The sequence below is a fragment of the Hyperolius riggenbachi genome, chromosome 8 (assembly GCF_040937935.1).
Source record: "Hyperolius riggenbachi isolate aHypRig1 chromosome 8, aHypRig1.pri, whole genome shotgun sequence".
Classification (NCBI taxonomy): Eukaryota; Metazoa; Chordata; class Amphibia; order Anura; family Hyperoliidae; genus Hyperolius; species Hyperolius riggenbachi.
In genome coordinates this window covers 145,647,063-145,668,160 of record NC_090653.1, presented here as the reverse complement: position 1 = coordinate 145,668,160, position 21,098 = coordinate 145,647,063, and positions in this window count along the sequence as shown.

The following is a 21,098-nucleotide window of genomic DNA, read 5'->3' as shown; positions in this document are numbered from 1 at the left end:
TGATGAGGATTCTGGCAGGACTCTGGCACACATGGCTCAATTCATGCTAGACTGCATTGAACACGACCCACGCATTGTGCACATTCTGGACAACACCAATTACTGGGTTTATACCCTTCTGGATCCACGGTACAAACACAATGTTCCAAAACTGCTTGAAGAAAGAGTCAGACAGGTCAAAATGGAAGAATATCAGCAGGCCCTTGTGGAGACTTTAGAGAGGAGATTGACATCCTCCCCCTCCTCTAGCCAGTTGTACGCCAACAGATTGACTTCCGCAAACCCAGGACGACCAGGAGGGCAGCAAACAACACAAGCCGCAGCTAGTGCCCAAAAGGGAATGGTATCGGCAGTGTCCTTGGAGTGGGAAAATTTTCTGACACCTATGCAGCAGCCCACAGAACAGCAAGCGTGCGCATCCACCTCCAACACCGATCGCCTGGAGAAGATGGTCAAGGACTACATGTTAGATGGCGTAGCTGTGTTGAACAATCCATCTGCACCCTTCAACTATTGGATGTGTGTGGAACTCCGCTCACAACCCCCAGCTGCCGACAGTGCAGGAAACCGGGCTGCTCTGACCCAAAGTCCAATGCTGTAGAAAGTGAGTTCCGCACGATGTCGGTAGAATCAAACGGCTTTATTGAATCATCACATAAGGGCTAAATAAACGCCTATAAACGTCTTCTCACTCGAGAAGCATATTGGATTTTCCAGCTAGGGACACGCTCACCGAGAGGCCTTAACGCCAGATGGGACTTACACTCAGTCACCTAAAAGAGAGACACACATATATTGTCCTTGTGTTTCTGCTTTTGTGCTTTTGTCCTTGTTTTGTCTTGCCTTGAACCATGTGTTTGCTATATACAATATTGTTTGTATTTATTGCTGCGTAATCTTGCAACGTATCTAATCCTTAGCATTTTATACTTCCTGTATATGTTTTTATGCTGATCACATTGTTTGGGATACTGCCCAATCTTTTATGATACATTTTTTGTGAAGGTGGAGCCTTGAGTAGGTGGTGTTGGGTGTGGTCCCACTCCTTTTAAGGATCACCTTTGCTCACCTGCACCTATGCTATGATTAAGGACGTGCAACGTCCGAAACATGTCAGCATGTGGTGATGGTTTTTAGCCCTTATGTGATGATTCAATAAAGCCGTTTGATTCTACCGACATCGTGCGGAACTCACTTTCTACAGCCTTCAACTATTGGGTATCGAAGCTAGACACGTGGCACGAACTGGCAATGTACGCAATAGAGGTGCTGGCTTGCCCGGCAGCCAGCGTTATGTCGGAACGCTGTTTCAGTGCTGCCGGAGGCATCGTCACAGATTGGCGTATCCGCCTCTCCACAGAAAATGCAGACTGTCTGACTCAAATTAAAATGAATCAATCCTGGATTGGAAACGACTACGCAACACTCCAGGACCCCAACCAAGTAAAATGACCAATGAACATCTGTGATGGTTTAGCGTTGCCGGTCCCTTGTTACGGAACCTCTCATCTGTATTACATTTATGACTGCATGGCGGCAAAAAGCATTGCTATATCCGCACGCTATTTGTCCTCATGCAAGGCCTGGGATGTTGTGTCTCAAAAAGCATGGCCTTCTCCTCCTGCGCCTCCTCCTGTTCCATCACGTGTGCTGCTGCTGGGTTAGCGTTACCGGTCCCTGTTTATTGAACCTCTCATCTGTATTACATTTATGACTGCATGGCGGCAAAAAGCATTGCTATATCCGCACGCTTTTTGTCCTCATGCAAGGCCTGGGTTGCGTCTCAAAAAGCGTGGCCTTCTCCTCCTGCGCCTCCTCCTGTTCCATCACGTGTGCTGCTGCTGGGTTAGCGTTTCCAGTCCCTGTTTATTGAACCTCTCATCTGTATTACATTTATGACTGCATGGCGGCAAAAAGCATTGCTATATCCGCACGCTTTTTGTCCTCATGCAAGGCCTGGGTTGCGTCTCAAAAAGCGTGGCCTTCTCCTCCTGCGCCTCCTCCTGTTCCATCACGTGTGCTGCTGCTGGGTTAGCGTTTCCAGTCCCTGTTTATTGAACCTCTCATCTGTATTACATTTATGACTGCATGGCGGCAAAAAGCATTGCTATATCCGCACGCTTTTTGTCCTCATGCAAGGCCTGGGTTGCGTCTCAAAAAGCGTGGCCTTCTCCTCCTGCGCCTCCTCCTGTTCCATCACGTGTGCTGCTGCTGCTGCTGCTGGGTTAGCGTTGCCAGTCCCTGTTTATTGAACCTCTCATCTGTATTACATTTATGACTGCATGACGGCAAAAAGCATTGCTATATCCGCACGCTATTTGTCCTCATGCAAGGCCTGGGATGTTGTGTCTCAAAAAGCGTGGCCTTCTCCTCCTGCGCCTCCTCCTGTTCCATCACGTGTGCTGCTGCTACTGCTGGGTTAGCGTTGCCGGTCCCTGTTTATTGAACCTCTCATCTGTATTACATTTATGACTGCATGGCGGCAAAAAGCATTGCTATATCCGCACGCTTTTTGTCCTCATGCAAGGCCTGGGTTGCGTCTCAAAAAGCGTGGCCTTCTCCTCCTGCGCCTCCTCCTGTTCCATCACGTGTGCTGCTGCTGCTGGGTTAGCGTTGCCGGTCCCTGTTTATTGAACCTCTCATCTGTATTACATTTATGACTGCATGGCGGCAAAAAGCATTGCTATATCCGCACGCTATTTGTCCTCATGCAAGGCCTGGGTTGTTGTGTCTCAAAAAGCGTGGCCTTCTCCTCCTGCGCCTCCTCCTGTTCCATCACATGTGCTGCTGCTGGTGCTGGGTTAGCGTTACCGGTCCCTTTTCTTGGAACCTCTTCTCTGTATTACATTTATGACTGCATGGCGACAAAAAGCATGTTACCTGTGCAAAGAAACATGACATTTTCCACATTTAAAAGACAGTTTTTCCTTTGAAACTTTACAATCAATTTTCTCAAAAACTATAAGCTCTTTTTCAAATATTTGTACCCACTCCCAAGGTGCACATACCCTGCAAATTTGGGGTATGTAGCATGTAAGGAAGCTTTACAAAGCACGAAAGTTCGGGTCCCCATTGACTTCCATTATGTTCGGAGTTCAGCGCGAACACCCGAACATCGCGGCGATGTTCAGCGAACGTTCGCAAACCCGAACATCTAGGTGTTCGCCCAACACTACCTGTCATCTAAAAGGCCACCCTGCATATGACCGGTTCCACAAAATTCGCCCCCTCATAGACCACCTATAATCAAAATTTGCAGATGCTTATACCTCTGAACAGTCATTTTTAGACATTTGGTTTCCAGACTACTCACGGTTTTGGGCCCGTAAAATGCCAGGGTGGTATAGGGACCCCACAAACTGACCCCATTTTAGAAAAAAGACACCCCAAGGTATTCTGTTAGGTATATGATGAGTTCATAGAAGATTTTATTTTTTGTCAAAAGTTAGCGGAAATTGATTTTTTCACAAAGTGTCATTTTTTCACTAACTTGTGACAAAAAATAAAATCTTCTATGAACTCACCATACACCTAACGGAATACCTTGGGGTGTCTTCTTTCTAAAATGGGGTCACTTGTGGGGTTCCTATACTGCCCTGGCATTTTAGGGGCCCTAAACCGTGAGGCGTAGTCTAGAAAACAAATGCCTCAAAATGACCTGTAATTAGGACGTTGGGCCCCTTAGCGCACCTAGGCTGCAAAAAAGTGTCACACATGTGGTATCCCCGTACTCAGGAGAAGTAGTATAATGTGTTTTGGGGTGTATTTTTACACATTACACACAAGACAGTCCGTGCACTGCTTCCTTAAGACACATTTATTTCTCCATTGGTTAACATCAGCAGGTAGATAGACACAGTTGCAGTAACAGCTTATGCTTATATACATATGTGTTGGAACAATCTGACCTGTGCCATGGACGGGTGCCATGGACGGGAGGGTGACCAGGGGGTGAGAGGACTGCGCGAAAGCCATTCGCCCAAGGATACCTGCACGTGAACAAGCGCCACACCGGCGCGAAACGGCTGTCGCGCAGTCCTCTCACCCCCTGGTCACCCTCCCGCACCCGTCCATGGAACAGGTCAGATTGTTCCAACACATATGTATATAAGCATAAGCTGTTACTGCAACTGTGTCTATCCACCTGCTGATGTTAACCAATGGAGAAATAAATGTGTCTTAAGGAAGCAGTGCACGGACTGTCTTGTGTGTACTGTATATGAACTGATGATTTAGAACAACCTGTTTGCACGCTTCCCCACACTAGGAACCAAGGTGCAGCAAGGAGCAGGACGGGGTTGTCTACTATATATGGTGCAGCAGACCCAATCACCCCCTCCTCACAGAGTTCCGGGCCACCAGAATCTTTTGTGTACTGTATTTTTACACATACCCATGCTGGGTGGGAGAAATCTCTCTGTAAATGGACAATTGTGTGCAAAAAAAATCAAACAATTGTCATTTACAGAGATATCTCTCCCACCCAGCATGGGTATGTGTAAAAATACACCCCAAAACACATTATACTACTTCTCCTGAGTACGGTGGTACCACATATGTGGCACTTTTTTACACCCTAAGTACGCTAAGGGGCCCAAAGTCCAATGAGTACCTTTAGGATTTCACAGATCATTTTGCGACATTTGGTTTCAAGACTACTCCTCACGGTTTAGGCCCCTAAAATGCCAGGGCAGTATAGGAACCCCACAAATGACCCCATTCTAGAAAGAAGACACCCAAACGTATTCCGTTAGGAGTATGGTGAGTTCATAGAAGATTTTATTTTTTTGTCACAAGTTAGCGGAAAATGACACTTTGTGAAAAAAAACAATTAAAATCAATTTCCGTTAACTTGTGACAAAAAAATAAAAACTTCTATGAACTCACCATACTCCTAACGGAATACCTTGGGGTGTCTTCTTTCTAAAATGGGGTCATTAGTGGGGTTCCTATACTGCCCTGGCATTTTAGGGGCCCTAAACCGTGAGGAGTAGTCTTGAAACAAAAATGACCCGTGAAATCCTAAAGGTACTCATTGGACTTTGGGCCCCTTAGCGCAGTTAGGCTGCAAAAAAGTGCCAATCATGTGGTATCGCCCTACTCGGGAGAAGTAGTATAATGTGTTTTGGGGTGTATTTTTACACATACCCATGCTGGGTGGGAGAAATACCTCTGTAAATGACAATCTTTTGATTTTTTTACACACAATTGTCCATTTACAGAGGTATTTCTCCCACCCAGCATGGGTATGTGTAAAAATACACCCCAAAACACATTGTACTACTTCTCCCAAGTACGGCGATACCACATGTGTGGCACTTTTTTGCACCCTAACTGAGCTAAGGGGCCCAAAGTCCAATGAGTACCTTTAGGATTTCACAGGTCATTTTGAGAAATTTTGTTTCAAGACTACTCCTCACGGTTTAGGGCCCCTAAAATGCCAGGACAGTATAGGAACCCCACTAATGACCCCATTTTAGAAAGAAGACACCCCAAGGTATTCTGTTAGGAGTATGGTGAGTTCATAGAAGTTTTTATTTTTTGTCACAAGTTAGCGGAAATTGATTTTTATTGGGTTTTTTTTCACAAAGTGTCATTTTCCGCTAACTTGTGACAAAAAATAAAATCTTCTATGAACTCACCGTACTACTAACGGAATACCTTGGGGTGTCTTCTTTCTAAAATGGGGTCATTTGTGGGGTTCCTATACTGTCCTGGCATTTTAGGGGCCCTAAACCGTGAGGAGTAGTCTTGAAACGAAATTTCTCAAAATGACCTGTGAAATCCTAAAGGTATTCATTGGACTTTGGGCCCCTTAGCGCAGTTAGGGTGCAAAAAAGCGCCACACATGTGGTATCGCCGTACTCAGGAGAAGTAGTATAATGTGTTTTGGGGTGTATTTTTACACATACCCATGCTGAGTGGAAGAAAGATCTCTGTAAATGGACAATTGTGTGTAAAAAAAATTAAAAAATTGTCATTTACAGAGATATTTCTCCCACCCAGCATCGGTATTTGTAAAAATACACCCCAAAACACATTATACTACTTCTCTTGAGTATGGCAATACCACATGTGTGGCACTTTTTTGCAGCCTAACTGCGCTAAGGGGCCCAAAGTCCAATGAGCACCTTTAGGCTTTACAGGGGTGCTTTCAAATTAGCACCCCCCAAAATGTGAGGACAGTAAACACACCCCACAAATGACCCCATTTTGGAAAGTAGACACTTCAAGGTATTCAGAGAGGGGCATGGTGAGTCCGTGGCAGATTTCATTTTTTTTTGGCGCAAGTTAGAAGAAATGGAAACTTTTTTTTGTCACAAAGTGTCATTTTCCGCTTACTTGTGACAAAAATTAATATCTTCTATGAACTCACTATTCCTCTCAGTGAATACTTTGGGATGTCTTCTTTCCAAAATGGGGTCATTTGGGGGGTATTTATACTATCCTGGAATTCTAGCCCCTCATGAAACATGTCAGGTGGTCAGAAAAGTCATAGATGCTTGAAAATGGGAAAATTCACTTTTTGCACCATAGTTTGTAAACGCTATAACTTTTACCCAAACCAATAAATTTACACTGAATGGGTTTTTTTTAATCAAAAACATGTTTGTCCACATTTTTCACGCTGCATGTATACAGAAATTTTAGTTTATTTGAAAAATGTCAGCACAGAAAGTTAAAAAAATCATTTTTTTGCCAAAATTCATGTCTTTTTTGATGAATATAATAAAAAGTAAAAATCGCAGGAGCAATCAAATAGCACCAAAAGAAAGCTTTATTAGTGACAAGAAAAGGAGCCAAAATTCATTTAGGTGGTAGGTTGTATGAGCGAGCAATAAACCGTGAAAGCTGCAGTGGTCTGAATGGAAAAAAAGTGGCCAGTCCTTAAGGGGGGTAAAGCCCACGGTCCTCAAGTGGTTAACATATGTAGCAATTTTGGTGTCAATAGCATGTATGATTTGCTATTCACTGCCAAAGTCGGCATGAAATTATACAAAAATTACGCAAAATTTTATGCAAAATTTTGAAGACTATACAAAATCAATTAAATGTACAAATCGTAGTTACGTATAAGCATAATTGAGAAAATGTATGTGAAAATTTGCGTAATCGTAATTAGCTGATTACGATCATCACTAGTAGTTTAGCTTATATTGGTTTCCAGTAGAATAGGCTATTGGCCCACAGTGCTGACACAACTTAGGTTAGAGGTGAAGGGGCGGGGACTCGCTGTCTAGCGGCGAGATACTTGGTGAGATCACTGAGTGCTCACCATAAACATACAAATTTATGAACAGTGAACTTACTTCAACATCACATTGTGCAACCGCCGCTGAATGGCAACATAAGTGAAACTCATACAAAAGTGCTGTGCAAATCCATGCATAATTTGTGCATCCTGCAATCTTGTTATATACTCGTTATATAAAGCTTTCATTAAAGCAAGATCCCTTGGTGGGCTCACCAAGTAATTGGTGAGCCCACCAAGGGATCTTGCTTTAAAGGGGAACTGAAGTAAGAGGTATACGGAGGCTGCCATATTTATTTCCTTTTAATCAATACCAGTTGCCTGGCAGCCCTGCTGGTCTATTTCTCTGCAGTAGTATCTGAATAACACCAGAAACAAGCATGCAGCTAGTCTTGTCAGATCTGACTTTAAAGTCTGAAACACATGATCTGTTGCCTGCTTGTTCAGGGGCTATGGCTAATAGTATTAGAGTTAGAGGATCAGCAGGGCTGCCAGGCAACTGGTATTGCTTAAAGTATGGCAGCCTCCATATACCTCTCTCTTCAGTTCCCCTTTAATGAAAGCTTTATATAACGAGGTAGAGGTGGGGTGTGTACAATCCCCCTCTATTGCAGGTAAACATACCTGCCTCTGTTCCCGCTTCTGCATGCCTGGATGCTATGTAATTGCCCTGGGTTTGCATTATTCCATGTTACCCCGGTATACAACTGACAATGGTGTGCCGACCTCCCCTCCCCCCTTCTTGAGGTATGTATCCTCCCGTGCCCAAACATATTTCCCTTTAGTTTCCTGGCCCCAATTCTATCCCTGATCACCCCCCTTCCCTTTCTTTACCCAATGGTCCTGGGGGTATTTTTTGTAATATCCCCATCCCTCCCATTTTACACCCAGTACCGTGCAATTAAAAAGGACTAGTGCCTTGATACCCCCCTGTGCTCAAAGAGTTGAGGGAAAGATATAGCATGGGATCCAACACGTGGTATCCAAAAACATGCAATGAGGTGAATATACCTCTCTATGGGCTTGATTCACAAAGTGGTGCTAACAGTTAGCACGCTGGCGAAAAGCCCTTTATCACGCCTAAACTCAGTTTAGGTGTAATAAGTTTAGGTGTGATAAGTTTAGGCGTGATAAGTTTAGGTGTGATAAGTTTAGGCGTGATAACTATAGCACCAACTGGGTTAGCACCGCAGTGCACAGCTGATCAAAAGTTTTGCGCTAGCAAAGTCTGGTGCACTTCGCAAAGAGTTTAATGGCGCTGCTTTGCGTGTGCGGGACTTTGTGCGCAATCTAAACTTATCTAAACTTATCACACCTAAACTTATCACACCTAAACTTAACACGCCTAAACTTATCTTGCGTAAACTGGCTTATCACGCCTAAAGTCTCTAACTGGGTTAGCACCGCTTTGTGAATCAAGCCCTATGTCTCCTATGTTCTCATGACAAGTACCCCCAGCATAACGCTTAGGTTTTAAATGAAGGTTTTTATGTGAGAAAAAAAATAAATGATGTTTTATGCATTCAGATAATGAGCAAATTTGAAGGGTTCCAGTTACCTTATAACGAGTTTCCAGTTTTACACAAAGAGAAGAAAAGATCCCTGATATGAATTTGCTGCACCACCATTGATAGTACAAAAAAGTTTATTGAGATGCTAAACAGATCTAAAAACATTTAAAACCAAAGCAATCCACAATACAATCATGTGGGGAATGGGGATCAGACACATACAAAATCTCAAATAGAAAAGCAAAAAGAATGAGGATTGGCTCTTTGGTGCATGGAAAAGACTCAAAAATTGCTTTATTATATAAATCACATGTATCAAACGTTACATACAAATCCCCCTAAAAGACATTAAATCCCATGAAGATAAAAGTATATTCCTCCTCAACACAATTTGCATCTACGGGGGCTGCAGTCCCCAGAAAAAATGTTGTAGATGCGGAGTCCAATTCCAAGGTTCAACAATAATAATCGTCACAAGAATCCCAGCTGTGGGGCCCCAAATGGCATGACTGGCTTACTATTGATTGATGTACAAGTAGCAGTTGTGATGGATACGTATCAATGTGCAAAAAAATCAAAAAAGCAACAAGCAGCATGTAGCTTTAGCACGACCATGGAGAAATAGATGTGAACATGGTCCACAGACCCTCCAGACACAAAGCAAGGTGGCTTGTTAGTAAATGCAAGCAGGATAAGCACAGATGATATGCACTATAGTTCATGTCCCTCAATCGCAGGGCAGTGAGGCATATACAGGCAGTAGCAGAAGCAGCATGCACTACAGTTCATATCCCTCAATCGCAGGGTCTAAAGGCATCTAGCAGCATACTCTTGGTGCTCACACCATGCACAGGCAGCATATACATCAAGGTTGAGCGCAGGCAGCAATCACAGGATGTATATCCCTCCATCCAAGGAGAGTGAGGCAATGTGGTCAGCAGATGAGACAATTGATGATATCAAGCGTGCCACATAGTTACCAGTCCCATGCCAGTATATCAGGTGAACGTCGGAAGGCTCCTGGTGTTGTTAAGTTGAATCGTGTGGAGGAGGAAATCTGCTGCCAATCAAAAAACAACTAGAAAAATCTTCTAAAAGGATGCTCCCCAAATAGATTGTCAGTAACAAGTCGAAAAATTATTTAATCGAACACGCCAAACAATGCAATGCGTTTCCTGGGCATCTTCAGATGACCATTTACAAGCAATATGGGAAAGAAAAAGGATCTCTCTTCTGGACGGCTTGGATAAATTGCTCCTTTCTGCCTGATGAAGCGGGTGAATGCCCAGGAAACGCATTGCATTGTTTGGCGTGTTCGATTAAATAATTTTTCGACGTGTTACTGACAATCTATTTGGGGAGCTTCCTTTTAAAAGATTTTTCTAGTTGTTTTTTGATTGGCAGCAGATTTCCTCCTCCACACGATTCAACTTAACAACACCAGGAGCCTTCCGACGTTCACCTGATATACTGGCATGGGACTGGTAACTATGTGGCACGCTTGATATCATCAATTGTCTCATCTGCTGACCACATTGCCTCACTCTCCTTGGATGGAGGGATATACATCCTGTGATTGCTGCCTGCGCTCAACCTTGATGTATATGCTGCCTGTGCATGGTGTGAGCACCAAGAGTATGCTGCTAGATGCCTTTAGACCCTGCGATTGAGGGATATGAACTGTAGTGCATGCTGCTTCTGCTACTGCCTGTATATGCCTCACTGCCCTGCGATTGAGGGACATGAACTATAGTGCATATCATCTGTGCTTATCCTGCTTGCATTTACTAACAAGCCACCTTGCTTTGTGTCTGGAGGGTCTGTGGACCATGTTCACATCCATTTCTCCATGGTCGTGCTAAAGCTACATGCTGCTTGTTGCTTTTTTGATTTTTTTGCACATTGATACGTATCCATCACAACTGCTACTTGTACATCAATCAATAGTAAGCCAGTCATGCCATTTGGGGCCCCACAGCTGGGATTCTTGTGACGATTATTATTGTTGAACCTTGGAATTGGACTCCGCATCTACAACATTTTTTCTGGGGACTGCAGCCCCCGTAGATGCAAATTGTGTTGAGGAGGAATATACTTTTATCTTCATGGGATTGAATGTATTTTAGGGGGATTTGTATGTAACGTTTGATACATGTGATTTATATAATAAAGAAATTTTTTAGTCTTTTCCATGCACCAAAGAGCCAATCCTCATTCTTTTTGCTTTTCTATTACTAATTTTGTTGGCATGTGCATGGAATAGATATTATTCTACTTCAGCTAAAATAGTTGTATGATTAGATTGTTTATTCTCCCATTTGACGTTGTTTCCTTTATTTGAGACAGTGTTTATACAAATACAAAATCTCAAGTGCCTCGCCTCCAGCGCAGTCCAGAATGCTCCCCACCCAAAGGCGTATCACTTCAATTGCTGCCATTGTCTGGTTCATATAAGTTTGTTCACATCCTATGCACTTTATATGACTTTTGGTCACCTTGGTTACATGCTCATGAGCATATTGCCCTTTATATTACACACTACATCTGCATCCTTGCACTTGTTTGAACCCCTCTAGCACTTTAATCTTTGGCAGCTATCTCTTTGATTACCCAGGACCCGGGTCCCACTATTCCATTCTTAAATCATATGAACCAAGTTGGATAAGCATAGCAGCTATCAGGGCTTACAAATGTATCTCTGGAGGCGAGGCACTTGAGATTTTGTATATGTCTCATACCCACATGACAGTATTGTGGATTGCTTTGGTTTTAAATGTTTTTAGATCTGTTTAGCATTTCAATAAACATTTTTTGTACTATCAATGGTGGTGCGGCAATTTCATATCAGGGATCTTTTCTTCTCTTTGTGTAAAATGGCTTATTATTTTCCCTGGTGCTAGCACACCACATATGATTCAGGTGTGCATATCCATACTATTGTTTTTCAAATAGCGAGTTTGCAGGATGCACAAATTATGCGTGAATTTGCACAGCCCTTGTGTATGAGTTACACTTATGTTGCCATTCAGCGGCGGTTGCACAATGTTGATGTTTTTTAATGAGTAAGTTCACTGTTCATAAATTTGTGTGTTTAAATTTGTCATTATGTAAATTGTTTATGGTGAGCACTCAGCGATCTCACCAAGTATCTCGCCGCTAGACAGTGAGTCCCCGCCCCTTCACCTCTAACCTAAGTTGTGTCAGCACTGTGGGCCAATAGCGGATGTGCTGGGAGGAGTTAAAGAGTCTATCTAGGAAGCCCGAGCACGCCGCCGATGACCCAGGAACAGAGCACATGAGCAAGCGCCACACCGGTGCGTTTTTGATTAGCCAGGGGATTTTCCACCTGGTACAATATAATTTCCACCTGCTCTAGTTCTAATTTCTTCTCTGAAAGGTACTCCTCTATAACTTCTACTTTCCAAACCTAAGGAAAAGTTTTCTCCATCTCCTCAGTTCATGATTTACAAGCTACTTCAGAATCTGCAGTGTCAGCCCTGCTTTCACCATTTGCCATCACAGCCACCCTTTCAATAGTTTCAGCTCCATCAACAGATACAACCTTGTTGCCAGAATCTTAAACCACTGCCCTGATTCCATTATCTCAGGCTTGAGCCTTGCTTTCAACATTAAGGCCTCTTTCACAGTGCAACGTTAAAGTCGCACGTTAGAAAATTTGATATCGCAGACTAACGCACAGCAATACTAAGTCTGTGTGACATTCATAGTGCACACGTTGCATTTGTGTGTAACTTGAGGCGTTATTAGAATGTGCTGCATGCTGTGTATTTAGCAATGAATCGGCTGCGTTAGTTGTGTTGCACATGCTGAGTAATGTATTTTTTTTTATATGTAATGCATGTGCCATTTTCGTTCCATCACTGTGCGATGAAAACTGCGCACCAAATGCAGGGCTAAAGAATGCACTATAACGTCCAAGTTATAGTGCACAATGCGTTGCTTTAGGGGCACGTTGTGCGACCTTAACGTCGCATCAAACGCAACGTCCTGATGGGAAAGTAGCCTTACAGCTGCCATCCTGCCTTCGGTTTTTTCATTAACTACCTTGCTTCAGGAAACCTCAACAGTTGCCTGCCTCCAATAAATGTGGTTTCCAGTCATCCTTTACTTCCACAGGACTCTGACACTCAGTTTGGCCCTATGGGCTCTGCTACTGAGCTGGAGTACACCATCCAGCTAAACTATGCTTCTCAGAACATGCAATCATCACCAAAATTGCTACATACCTGTATTGTTTGAGAAAGTAAATTGTAAAAAAACAAAAAAAACAAAGGAAAAATGTATTTTAAGTTCAGACCACCAAAGCAAACTGTAATTTTTGCAGAGTTTAATTTTTTTTTCTCTTTGAATTTTCAAAAACTATTTTCTCAAAAAGTACAAGGGTTTAAAAAAAAAATATAGCAATTTTGTGACAATAGCATGCATGAGGACTTTGCTATTAACTGCTAAGTTGATATGAAATCACGGTTCCTGATTATGGTTACAAACAAAATTAATTATGATTTTTTTTCCCAAACTTTCACATTGCAATTTAATATCATATCATAATTTCAAATTACAATGCAAAATTATGATTAGGCCAAATTCATGCTTATCACTATGCATCACACAGGAACTATCACCACTGAGTTGGTCACCTCAAATCGAGAGGGAAAAAGAGGGCAAGGGATCAAACTTTTCTTATGGAGCCCTACGAGTTGTGACTACTTTGTGTGTGTGTGAAAGAATACATGATAGAAATTAAGTCACTAGCCAGATTTAAATGTCAGTGTCTTTGCTATTTTTCCACAAAATGTTATTTAGTAGTTGTATAAACAGTTCCTCTTTTCTAAATGGGTTTATGTGTTTCTGATCTTAAGATGCATTTTTTGTAGCTAGAAAATGCAAAATAAACCATCCATTTAAAGGTTTAATTACAGTTTTTTTGAGTACAATATAGTGAATGCAAGTGTTCATACTTCCTTCGGGCAGATGATAACACTTGTTCATTTAAAATTTTGTTTTGCTGTAACGTGTGTACATGTTTAAAATATTCATGATTCAGTGGTTCTTCTAAGTAACAAGATATATGGAGCACGCAGTACGAATATGGGTATGAAACCATCTGGAGACAAAAATATACGCTGATGTAGTTTAACATTAAGCACAGCACAAAGACAAAGAATGATACAGTGTGATAACAGATATATTATCACCTTGGTACAAGATTTTTACATTAGCTGTGGTGGAGATGGCCAAAATTGTGACTATGTTTTTTGGAGACTTTTTTAAAAAGTAATTGAGAAAAACAGCGAATTGGAAAACTGCTTACACAGCAGTTTTCCGATTCGCTGGTCCTACATCCTTAAAAGTGGGTGCTCATGCCACCTGGAGGATGTAGGAGCTACATCCGAGATAAAAACAACCGCCGATCATGCACATGTCCACAGCAACACTGATTGATGCAAGGGACTTGTGGTTCCTGAGCCCAATTGGCTCTAAGTTACCCTGCTATGATCACTTTTATAACAAGTAACTATGATCAATGTAAAATGTACACAACATACTTGCCTGCACTTCCTTGTTCAATCGTGTGGATGCTGCTATACTGCAGCAGTGACTGGTCCAAGCAATCATGTGATCCCTTGACCAATCAGTGTTCTCCCAGTCCCTCAATGATCACTATTATTGTTAGTAACAATAGTAAAAAAATGTTTATAATAAAAACTATTTTAAAAAACATGTTCACAAGCACCCCTGGATTTCTCACCCCCCCCCCCATAGTCACCAGGTGCAAGGGATCATAGGGTCCCTGAACCAATCAGTGCACACACTTCCTGTGATTGTGTGCATTTTGTCGCAGCCAGCAAACTATTGGCAGCACAAACTATTGAAGTCAAAAGCCTAGCTCAGGCAATGCACGTCATTACCTTTAATTTGCATTTGGAATTTTTCACACCCAAATCATACACTTTTCTGCTTCTTCCCACCCGATGCACACATTCATAATTATACTGTATTCTGCCGCTGAAAATTGAGGAATGAAAGCTGCAGCCCAAAAAGCTAATCTTAGATCCCCAATATCTCCTCTATACCCTATCTTGGGTAACCCTGCTTTTTCTCCAGGGATATCTGAGGATTTTATGGGGAGATGGTACACCTTACAATATTATAACCTTAGCAAATGGACAGATAGCTCCACAGGTAAACTTATAACAAAAAATAAATTAGAGGAAAAAATTACCTTTACTACACAAACTCACATGGAATATAATCAAATCAGCCATTTTTTAAGAACATACACTAAGGGGGTGAACCTTATACCCACATTCTCCCCATTTGAACGTATATGTGAAACTAGAGGTCACCAAAAAGGTCTAATATCTTCAATATATACACTGTTGCTGGATAAGTCAGGCACTCTCAAACCGAATCACACCTATATGTCTAAATGGGAACAAGCTATTGGTCAGTCCATAAGCCTAGAGGATTGGACATCTATATGGGACAACGCCAAACGTACTTCTATATGTAGTCAGGTGAAAGAAAATATATACAAAATTCTATTTCATTGGTATAGAACTCCTGAGATGTTATCAAAAATGTATCCTGATGTCACCAATAATTGCTGGAGGGGTTGTAATCATTTAGGTACATTAGAGCACATCTTTTGGTCCTGCCCAATTATACAACCCCTCTGGGTCGCTATACAAACTTTAATCTTAAAGGTAACTGGTATCTCCATTCCTCTAGATCCTATCCATATGCTACTGGGCAAACCTATCTATGGCTCCACACGACATCCTATGAAACTTATCACAAATATATTAACAGCCACGAGACTGGCTATAGCGTCACAATGGCGCGACATTGAGGCCCCAACTCTTTCTAAAATCATCGCTAAACTGCAATGGACTAAACTCATGGAATATCTCACAGCTATGCTCAGAGATACAGAACCCCAATATGATAAAGTATGGAATTTATGGGAACTATACTTCTCCAATTATAACCCACCATGATGTCATAAACTTATAAACCTATATGAACCCTGTAGCATATCGAGAGGTATCAGTTTTTCATGTAATACTGAAATAATGACATGATCCTCATTATGTAGAAGACTTAAACTTAATATGGGACCTATCTACCACTCATCAACCACACCGACTTATACAAATAAGGGCTGACCAGGCCAGTCTAAAAATCTTAAATTATCTATAAAAGTATAACATAGATTGCATACTATGAACCATCTTTATCTGTTCCTTTATTTTTTTTTTCTCTTCTTTTTATAGGTATTATCTATGGACCTATATTGTTCTTAGCTTTACTACTTTTAAGCTATTATTTTTGTGAATGTTGGATGATAAGAAGCTGTTAAATGTTTTATACACTTTCTGTACACTATATTATCCTTTAATAAAAACAGTGTTACAAAAAAAAGAAAATTGAGGAATGATTGCGCCAAACTGTTTGCAGAAAATGCACTCACAAAAGTGAACGCACTGCAGGGGAGACCTGGGAATTGCAGGGAAAAATGCTGCTGCAAGTGTGTTCCCTGCCTTATACATGATCATTTATAAAACCAAGTAAAAGTCGTTAAAAATCATGTGCAATTTTTTCTTGCAATGTGAAATTGCATCTAATGCTTTTCAGTGGCGAGGCATGTTCGTTCATTTTCTGACCGCGATTTGGACACAAAAAAAATGACTGCTAACAGAGGCAGACTTCAGGATGCGCATACAAAGACGTGCAAGGGATTTGAAAAATCATCCAACTCTCACATAGGGACAAGTGCCTTATGAAGGCACCTGGAGAGAAGGCACAAACAGCTATGGCAAGAACACCGGAGGAAAAGCAGCACCCCTCAAAAGACAAGTCACCCTCCTTCTCCTCTTCCTCCTTCAGGTGCATCGTCTTCATCCACTTTCTTCCTTGCACCTTCACAGCCACCCTCCTCCACACCGCCTCTTCCCTTCAGTGGTTCCTTCTACTCTGCCCACAGCAGTATCCAGCTGTCTGTGAAGGAAGTATTTGAGTGTAAGAAGCAAATGTCTGCCAGTCACCCTCTTGCCCGGCGTCTGAAAGCTGGCGTGGCGGAACTATTAGCTCGCCAGCTATTACCATACAAGCTGGTGGAGTCTGAGGCTTTCCGTAAGTTTGTGGCCATTGGTACACCGCAGTGGAAGATACCAGGCCGCAATTATTTTTCCAAAAGGCCATACCCAAACTGTACCGTGCAGTTGAGAGGCAAGTGGTGTCATCTCTGGCACACAGCGTTGGGTCAAGGGTCCACCTGACCACGGATGCCTGGTCTGCCAAGCACAGGCAGGGCCACTACATTACATACACAGCCCATTGGGTCAACCTGGTGACCAATGGCAGCAAGCAGGGAGTACGTGGCTGCGCAGAGGACCGACTTGTCACACTTCCACGGCTTGCAGGCAGGCCTCCAGCCACCTCCTCTCCACCTGCTATCACTGCTTCACTGTCGTCATCCTCCTCCTCCTCCTCCTTGGCTGGTGCCGCCATCTCCTCTCCAGCTACACAGCCCCCGCACCCCAGGGCCTATGCTGCATGCCAGGTGCGACGGTGTCATGCAGTGTTAGACATGTCTTGCCTGAAAGCAGAGAGTCACACTGGAGCAGCTCTCCTGGCTGCTCTTAACAAACAGGTGGAGCAATGGCTGACCCCGCACAAGCTTGAGATCGGCAACGTGGTGTGTGACAATGGCAGCAATCTCATTGCTGTGTTGAATTTGGGAAAGCTGACACACATACCCTGCATGGCACATGTGCTTAATCTGGTCGTGCAAAGATTTGTGACCAAGTACCCAGGCTTAGAGGACGTCCTGAAGCAGGCCAGGAAGTTGTGTGGGCATTTCAGGCGCTCTTACAAGGCCATGGCACGCTTTGCGGACATTCAGCGTAGAAACAACTTGCCGGTGAGACGCCTGATTTGCGATACCCTGACTCGCTGGAATTCCACCCTGCTGATGTTCTCTCGCCTGCTAGACCAGGAGAAAGCCGTCACCCAGTACCTGTATCATTACAGTACAAGGACACAATCTGGGAGGATGGGGATGTTGTGGCCCAACAACTGGACACTGATGCGAAATGCATGCAGGGTCATGGAGCCCTTTGAGGAGGTGACCAAACTGGTGAGTCGCGATGAGGGCACCATCAGCGACTTGATCCCCTACACCTACTTCCTGGAGCGTGCCGTGCGTACAGTGGTGGATACAGCTGTGGAGGAGCGTGAACAAGAAGAGTTAGGGCAGCAGGAGTCGTGGGAGCCATTTACACACGAACCCGATGTTTCCACAACACCGGCGGCAGCACAGAGGGGGGAGGAGGAGGAAGAAGAGGAGTCGTGTGGGGAAGGAGAGGAGTCAGACTCTGATGATGGTGATGATGAGGAAGGTGTTTCTGTGGAGGAGGAAGAGGCGGCGGAAGGAGAACAACCGCGGCAGCCATCACAGGGGGCTTCTGCTGTTCCACGTTCCCATGGTATTGTTCGTGGCTGGGGGGAGGAAGAGGCGTTGCGTCCCGTCACTGAGGAAGAGCAAGAGGAGATGGAGAGTATGTCTGCATCCAGCTTTGTGCAGATGTCCTCTTTCATGTTGTCCAGCCTGTTGAGGGACCCCCGTATCAAAAAACTCAAGACGAATGACCTGTACTGGGTGGCCACGCTACTAGACCCTCGGTACAGGCACAAAGTGGCGGACCTCTTACCAACTCAACAAAAGGCGGAAAGGATGCAGCACTTGCAGAACAAGCTGTCGATGATGCTTTACAATGCATTTAAGGGTGATGTGGCTGCACAACGCAATCAAGGTACCACTGGCAGTAACCCTCCTCCTCCCAAGTCCACGCAGGCAAGAACAGGACGCTCCAGCGATCTCAGGGTGATGTCGGACATGCGGACGTTCTTTAGTCCAACTTCTCGCCATAGTCCTTCCGGATCCACCCTCCACCAACGCCTGGACAGGCAGGTAGCCGACTACCTGGCCTTGAGTGTGGATGTAGACTCTGCGAAAAGCGACGATGAACCCTTGGACTACTGTTTGCGCAGGCTTGACCTGTGGCCAGAGCTGTCCCAATTTGCCATACAACTTCTCTCTTGCCCTGCCGCAAGCGTCCTGTCAGAAAGGACCTTCAGTGCAGCTGGAGGCATAGTTACTGAGAAGAGAAGTCGCCTAAGTCACGACAGTGTTCAGTACCTGACCTTTATCAAAATGAATGAGGAATGGATCACGGAGGGCTACTGCACGACTGAAGACTAAGTCAGTCCCCATACACAGCATCTCTGCCTGCAGGCCGCTTGACTGCCTTCTCCGCCACTACCAACAGGGTCCAGGACTCTAGGCGGATTCCTGAATTTTTAAGGCCGCTGCTAGCAGCGGCCGCTACACTAATTTTTCTGGTGCGTGTACATGTGCCCATCCCTGTTTGTGATCATTACCTTGCCGCGGTGAAGGGGCTTGCACATCGCAATGAAGCAATGACCGCCGGCCATTTGAGTGTCTCGGGTGGGGGTGGCACACAAAAGATAATAAGGTCGTTGCTTCATTGTGGTCAGACCAAATTTGATGGACAGTCACTGTTCTGTCATTCAGCTACATCAGCCGGGCGAGCATATGGGCTGAAAAGCCACCATCACCTGCACTCTCGTCATGGTGCGCACCAGTCCAGCACGGCCGTCACTACACAAATGGCTGTTTGCAGTCACTGCATACCTTTCACTGCATCTGTGACTGCACATTATACCTGGCAGTCAGTGCATAACTTGCACTTGAATGAATACACTTTTAAACAATTTAAAAATACAACCATCTAAACTTTCAAACAATTTAAAAATACAACCCTCTATCATTTTCAAAAAATTTAAAAAAAGGGCAAAAAAACTTGCCCTCCGTAAAACATTCTTGGCAAATGCTTTCGACTTGTTTGGTCTTCTGCTGGCTCAAGGGTCCATCTGACCACAGATGCCTAGTCTGCAAAGCACGGTCAGGGCAGCTACAGCATGGGTCTCAGCAGGCTCCCACTTCGGGCCGGAATCCAACCTTCATTCCCCGCGGTGACAATAGCAGACTTGCCCTCCATAACGGATTCCCGTTAAAGGTTTTAAAGTTAATTCATTTCAAATACACAGCAGGGCCTCGAAAGTCCGCCTCCTGTATTGTTATTTTTGATCACTACCTCGGGGCGGGCGTGCATGCCTGCCTGCTGCCCTCCTTGGATGTCTAGTGGTAGCCGTTTCTCAGGCTCCACACCGGATTCCATCCCTCATTCCCCGGCCATTACCCGGGGTCACAAATGGCAGACTTGCCCGCCTCCATATGATTCTCGTGAAAGGAATGTGGTGTCATCTTTGCCCGCCATAACTGGTTCTCGTTAAAGGATTTAAAGTACATTCATTTCAAATACACAGCAGGGCCTTGAAAGTCCTCCTCCTGTATTGTTATTTTTGGTCACTACCTCTGGGCGGGCGTGCATGCCTGCCCGCTGCCCTCCTTAGATGTGTAGTGGTAGCCGTTGCTCAGGCTCCACACCGGATTCAAACCCCTCATTCCCTGGCCATTACCCGGGGTCACAATGGCAGACTTGCCCGCCTCCACAGGATTCTCATTGTAGCGGTACTGAACAAGTACACAGCAAGTAGAAAATGTAATTTAAAAACAAAACATAAGCTTTTTAACAATGTCATGGAAAGCTGAGAAGGAAGTCACACATTACCTGACATCCCTGAGTGAGGAAGAGCAATCTCGCCATGTTGCGCAGTAGTCCAGCATGGCCGTCACTACACAAACAGCTGTTTGCGGTGCGTTACACAGTGAGTTTGGTGTGTCAGTGTGAAGTAGTACTCTAATTACACTCCCTGATTGATGTATACACATGCAAGATGTTTGAAAGCACTCAATGTGATTTCTGCCCTTAAAACGCTGCTTTGCGTCACATCCAGATTTTTCCCCGGGACTTTTGGCATGTATCCCACTCCGCCATGCCCCCCTCCAGGTGTTAGACCCCTTGAAACATCTTTTCCATCACTTTTGTGGCCAACATAATTTTTTCTATTTTTCAAAGTTCCCCTCCCCATTGAAGTCTATTGCGGTTCGCGAACTTTTCCGCGAACCGAACCTTCCGCAGAAGTTCGCGAACCGAAATTCGGAGGTTCGCGACATCTCTACCTAGGAGTAGACTTAGGAAAAAAAGTGAATCGTACCTGGCTCATTGTATTTTATTTGCATGTGTCTTTAAATTTGCATCCACTTGTCTGTTGTCTCATTGTTGTATAGCGATTACTAAAGGTACATACACACGTCAAACCTT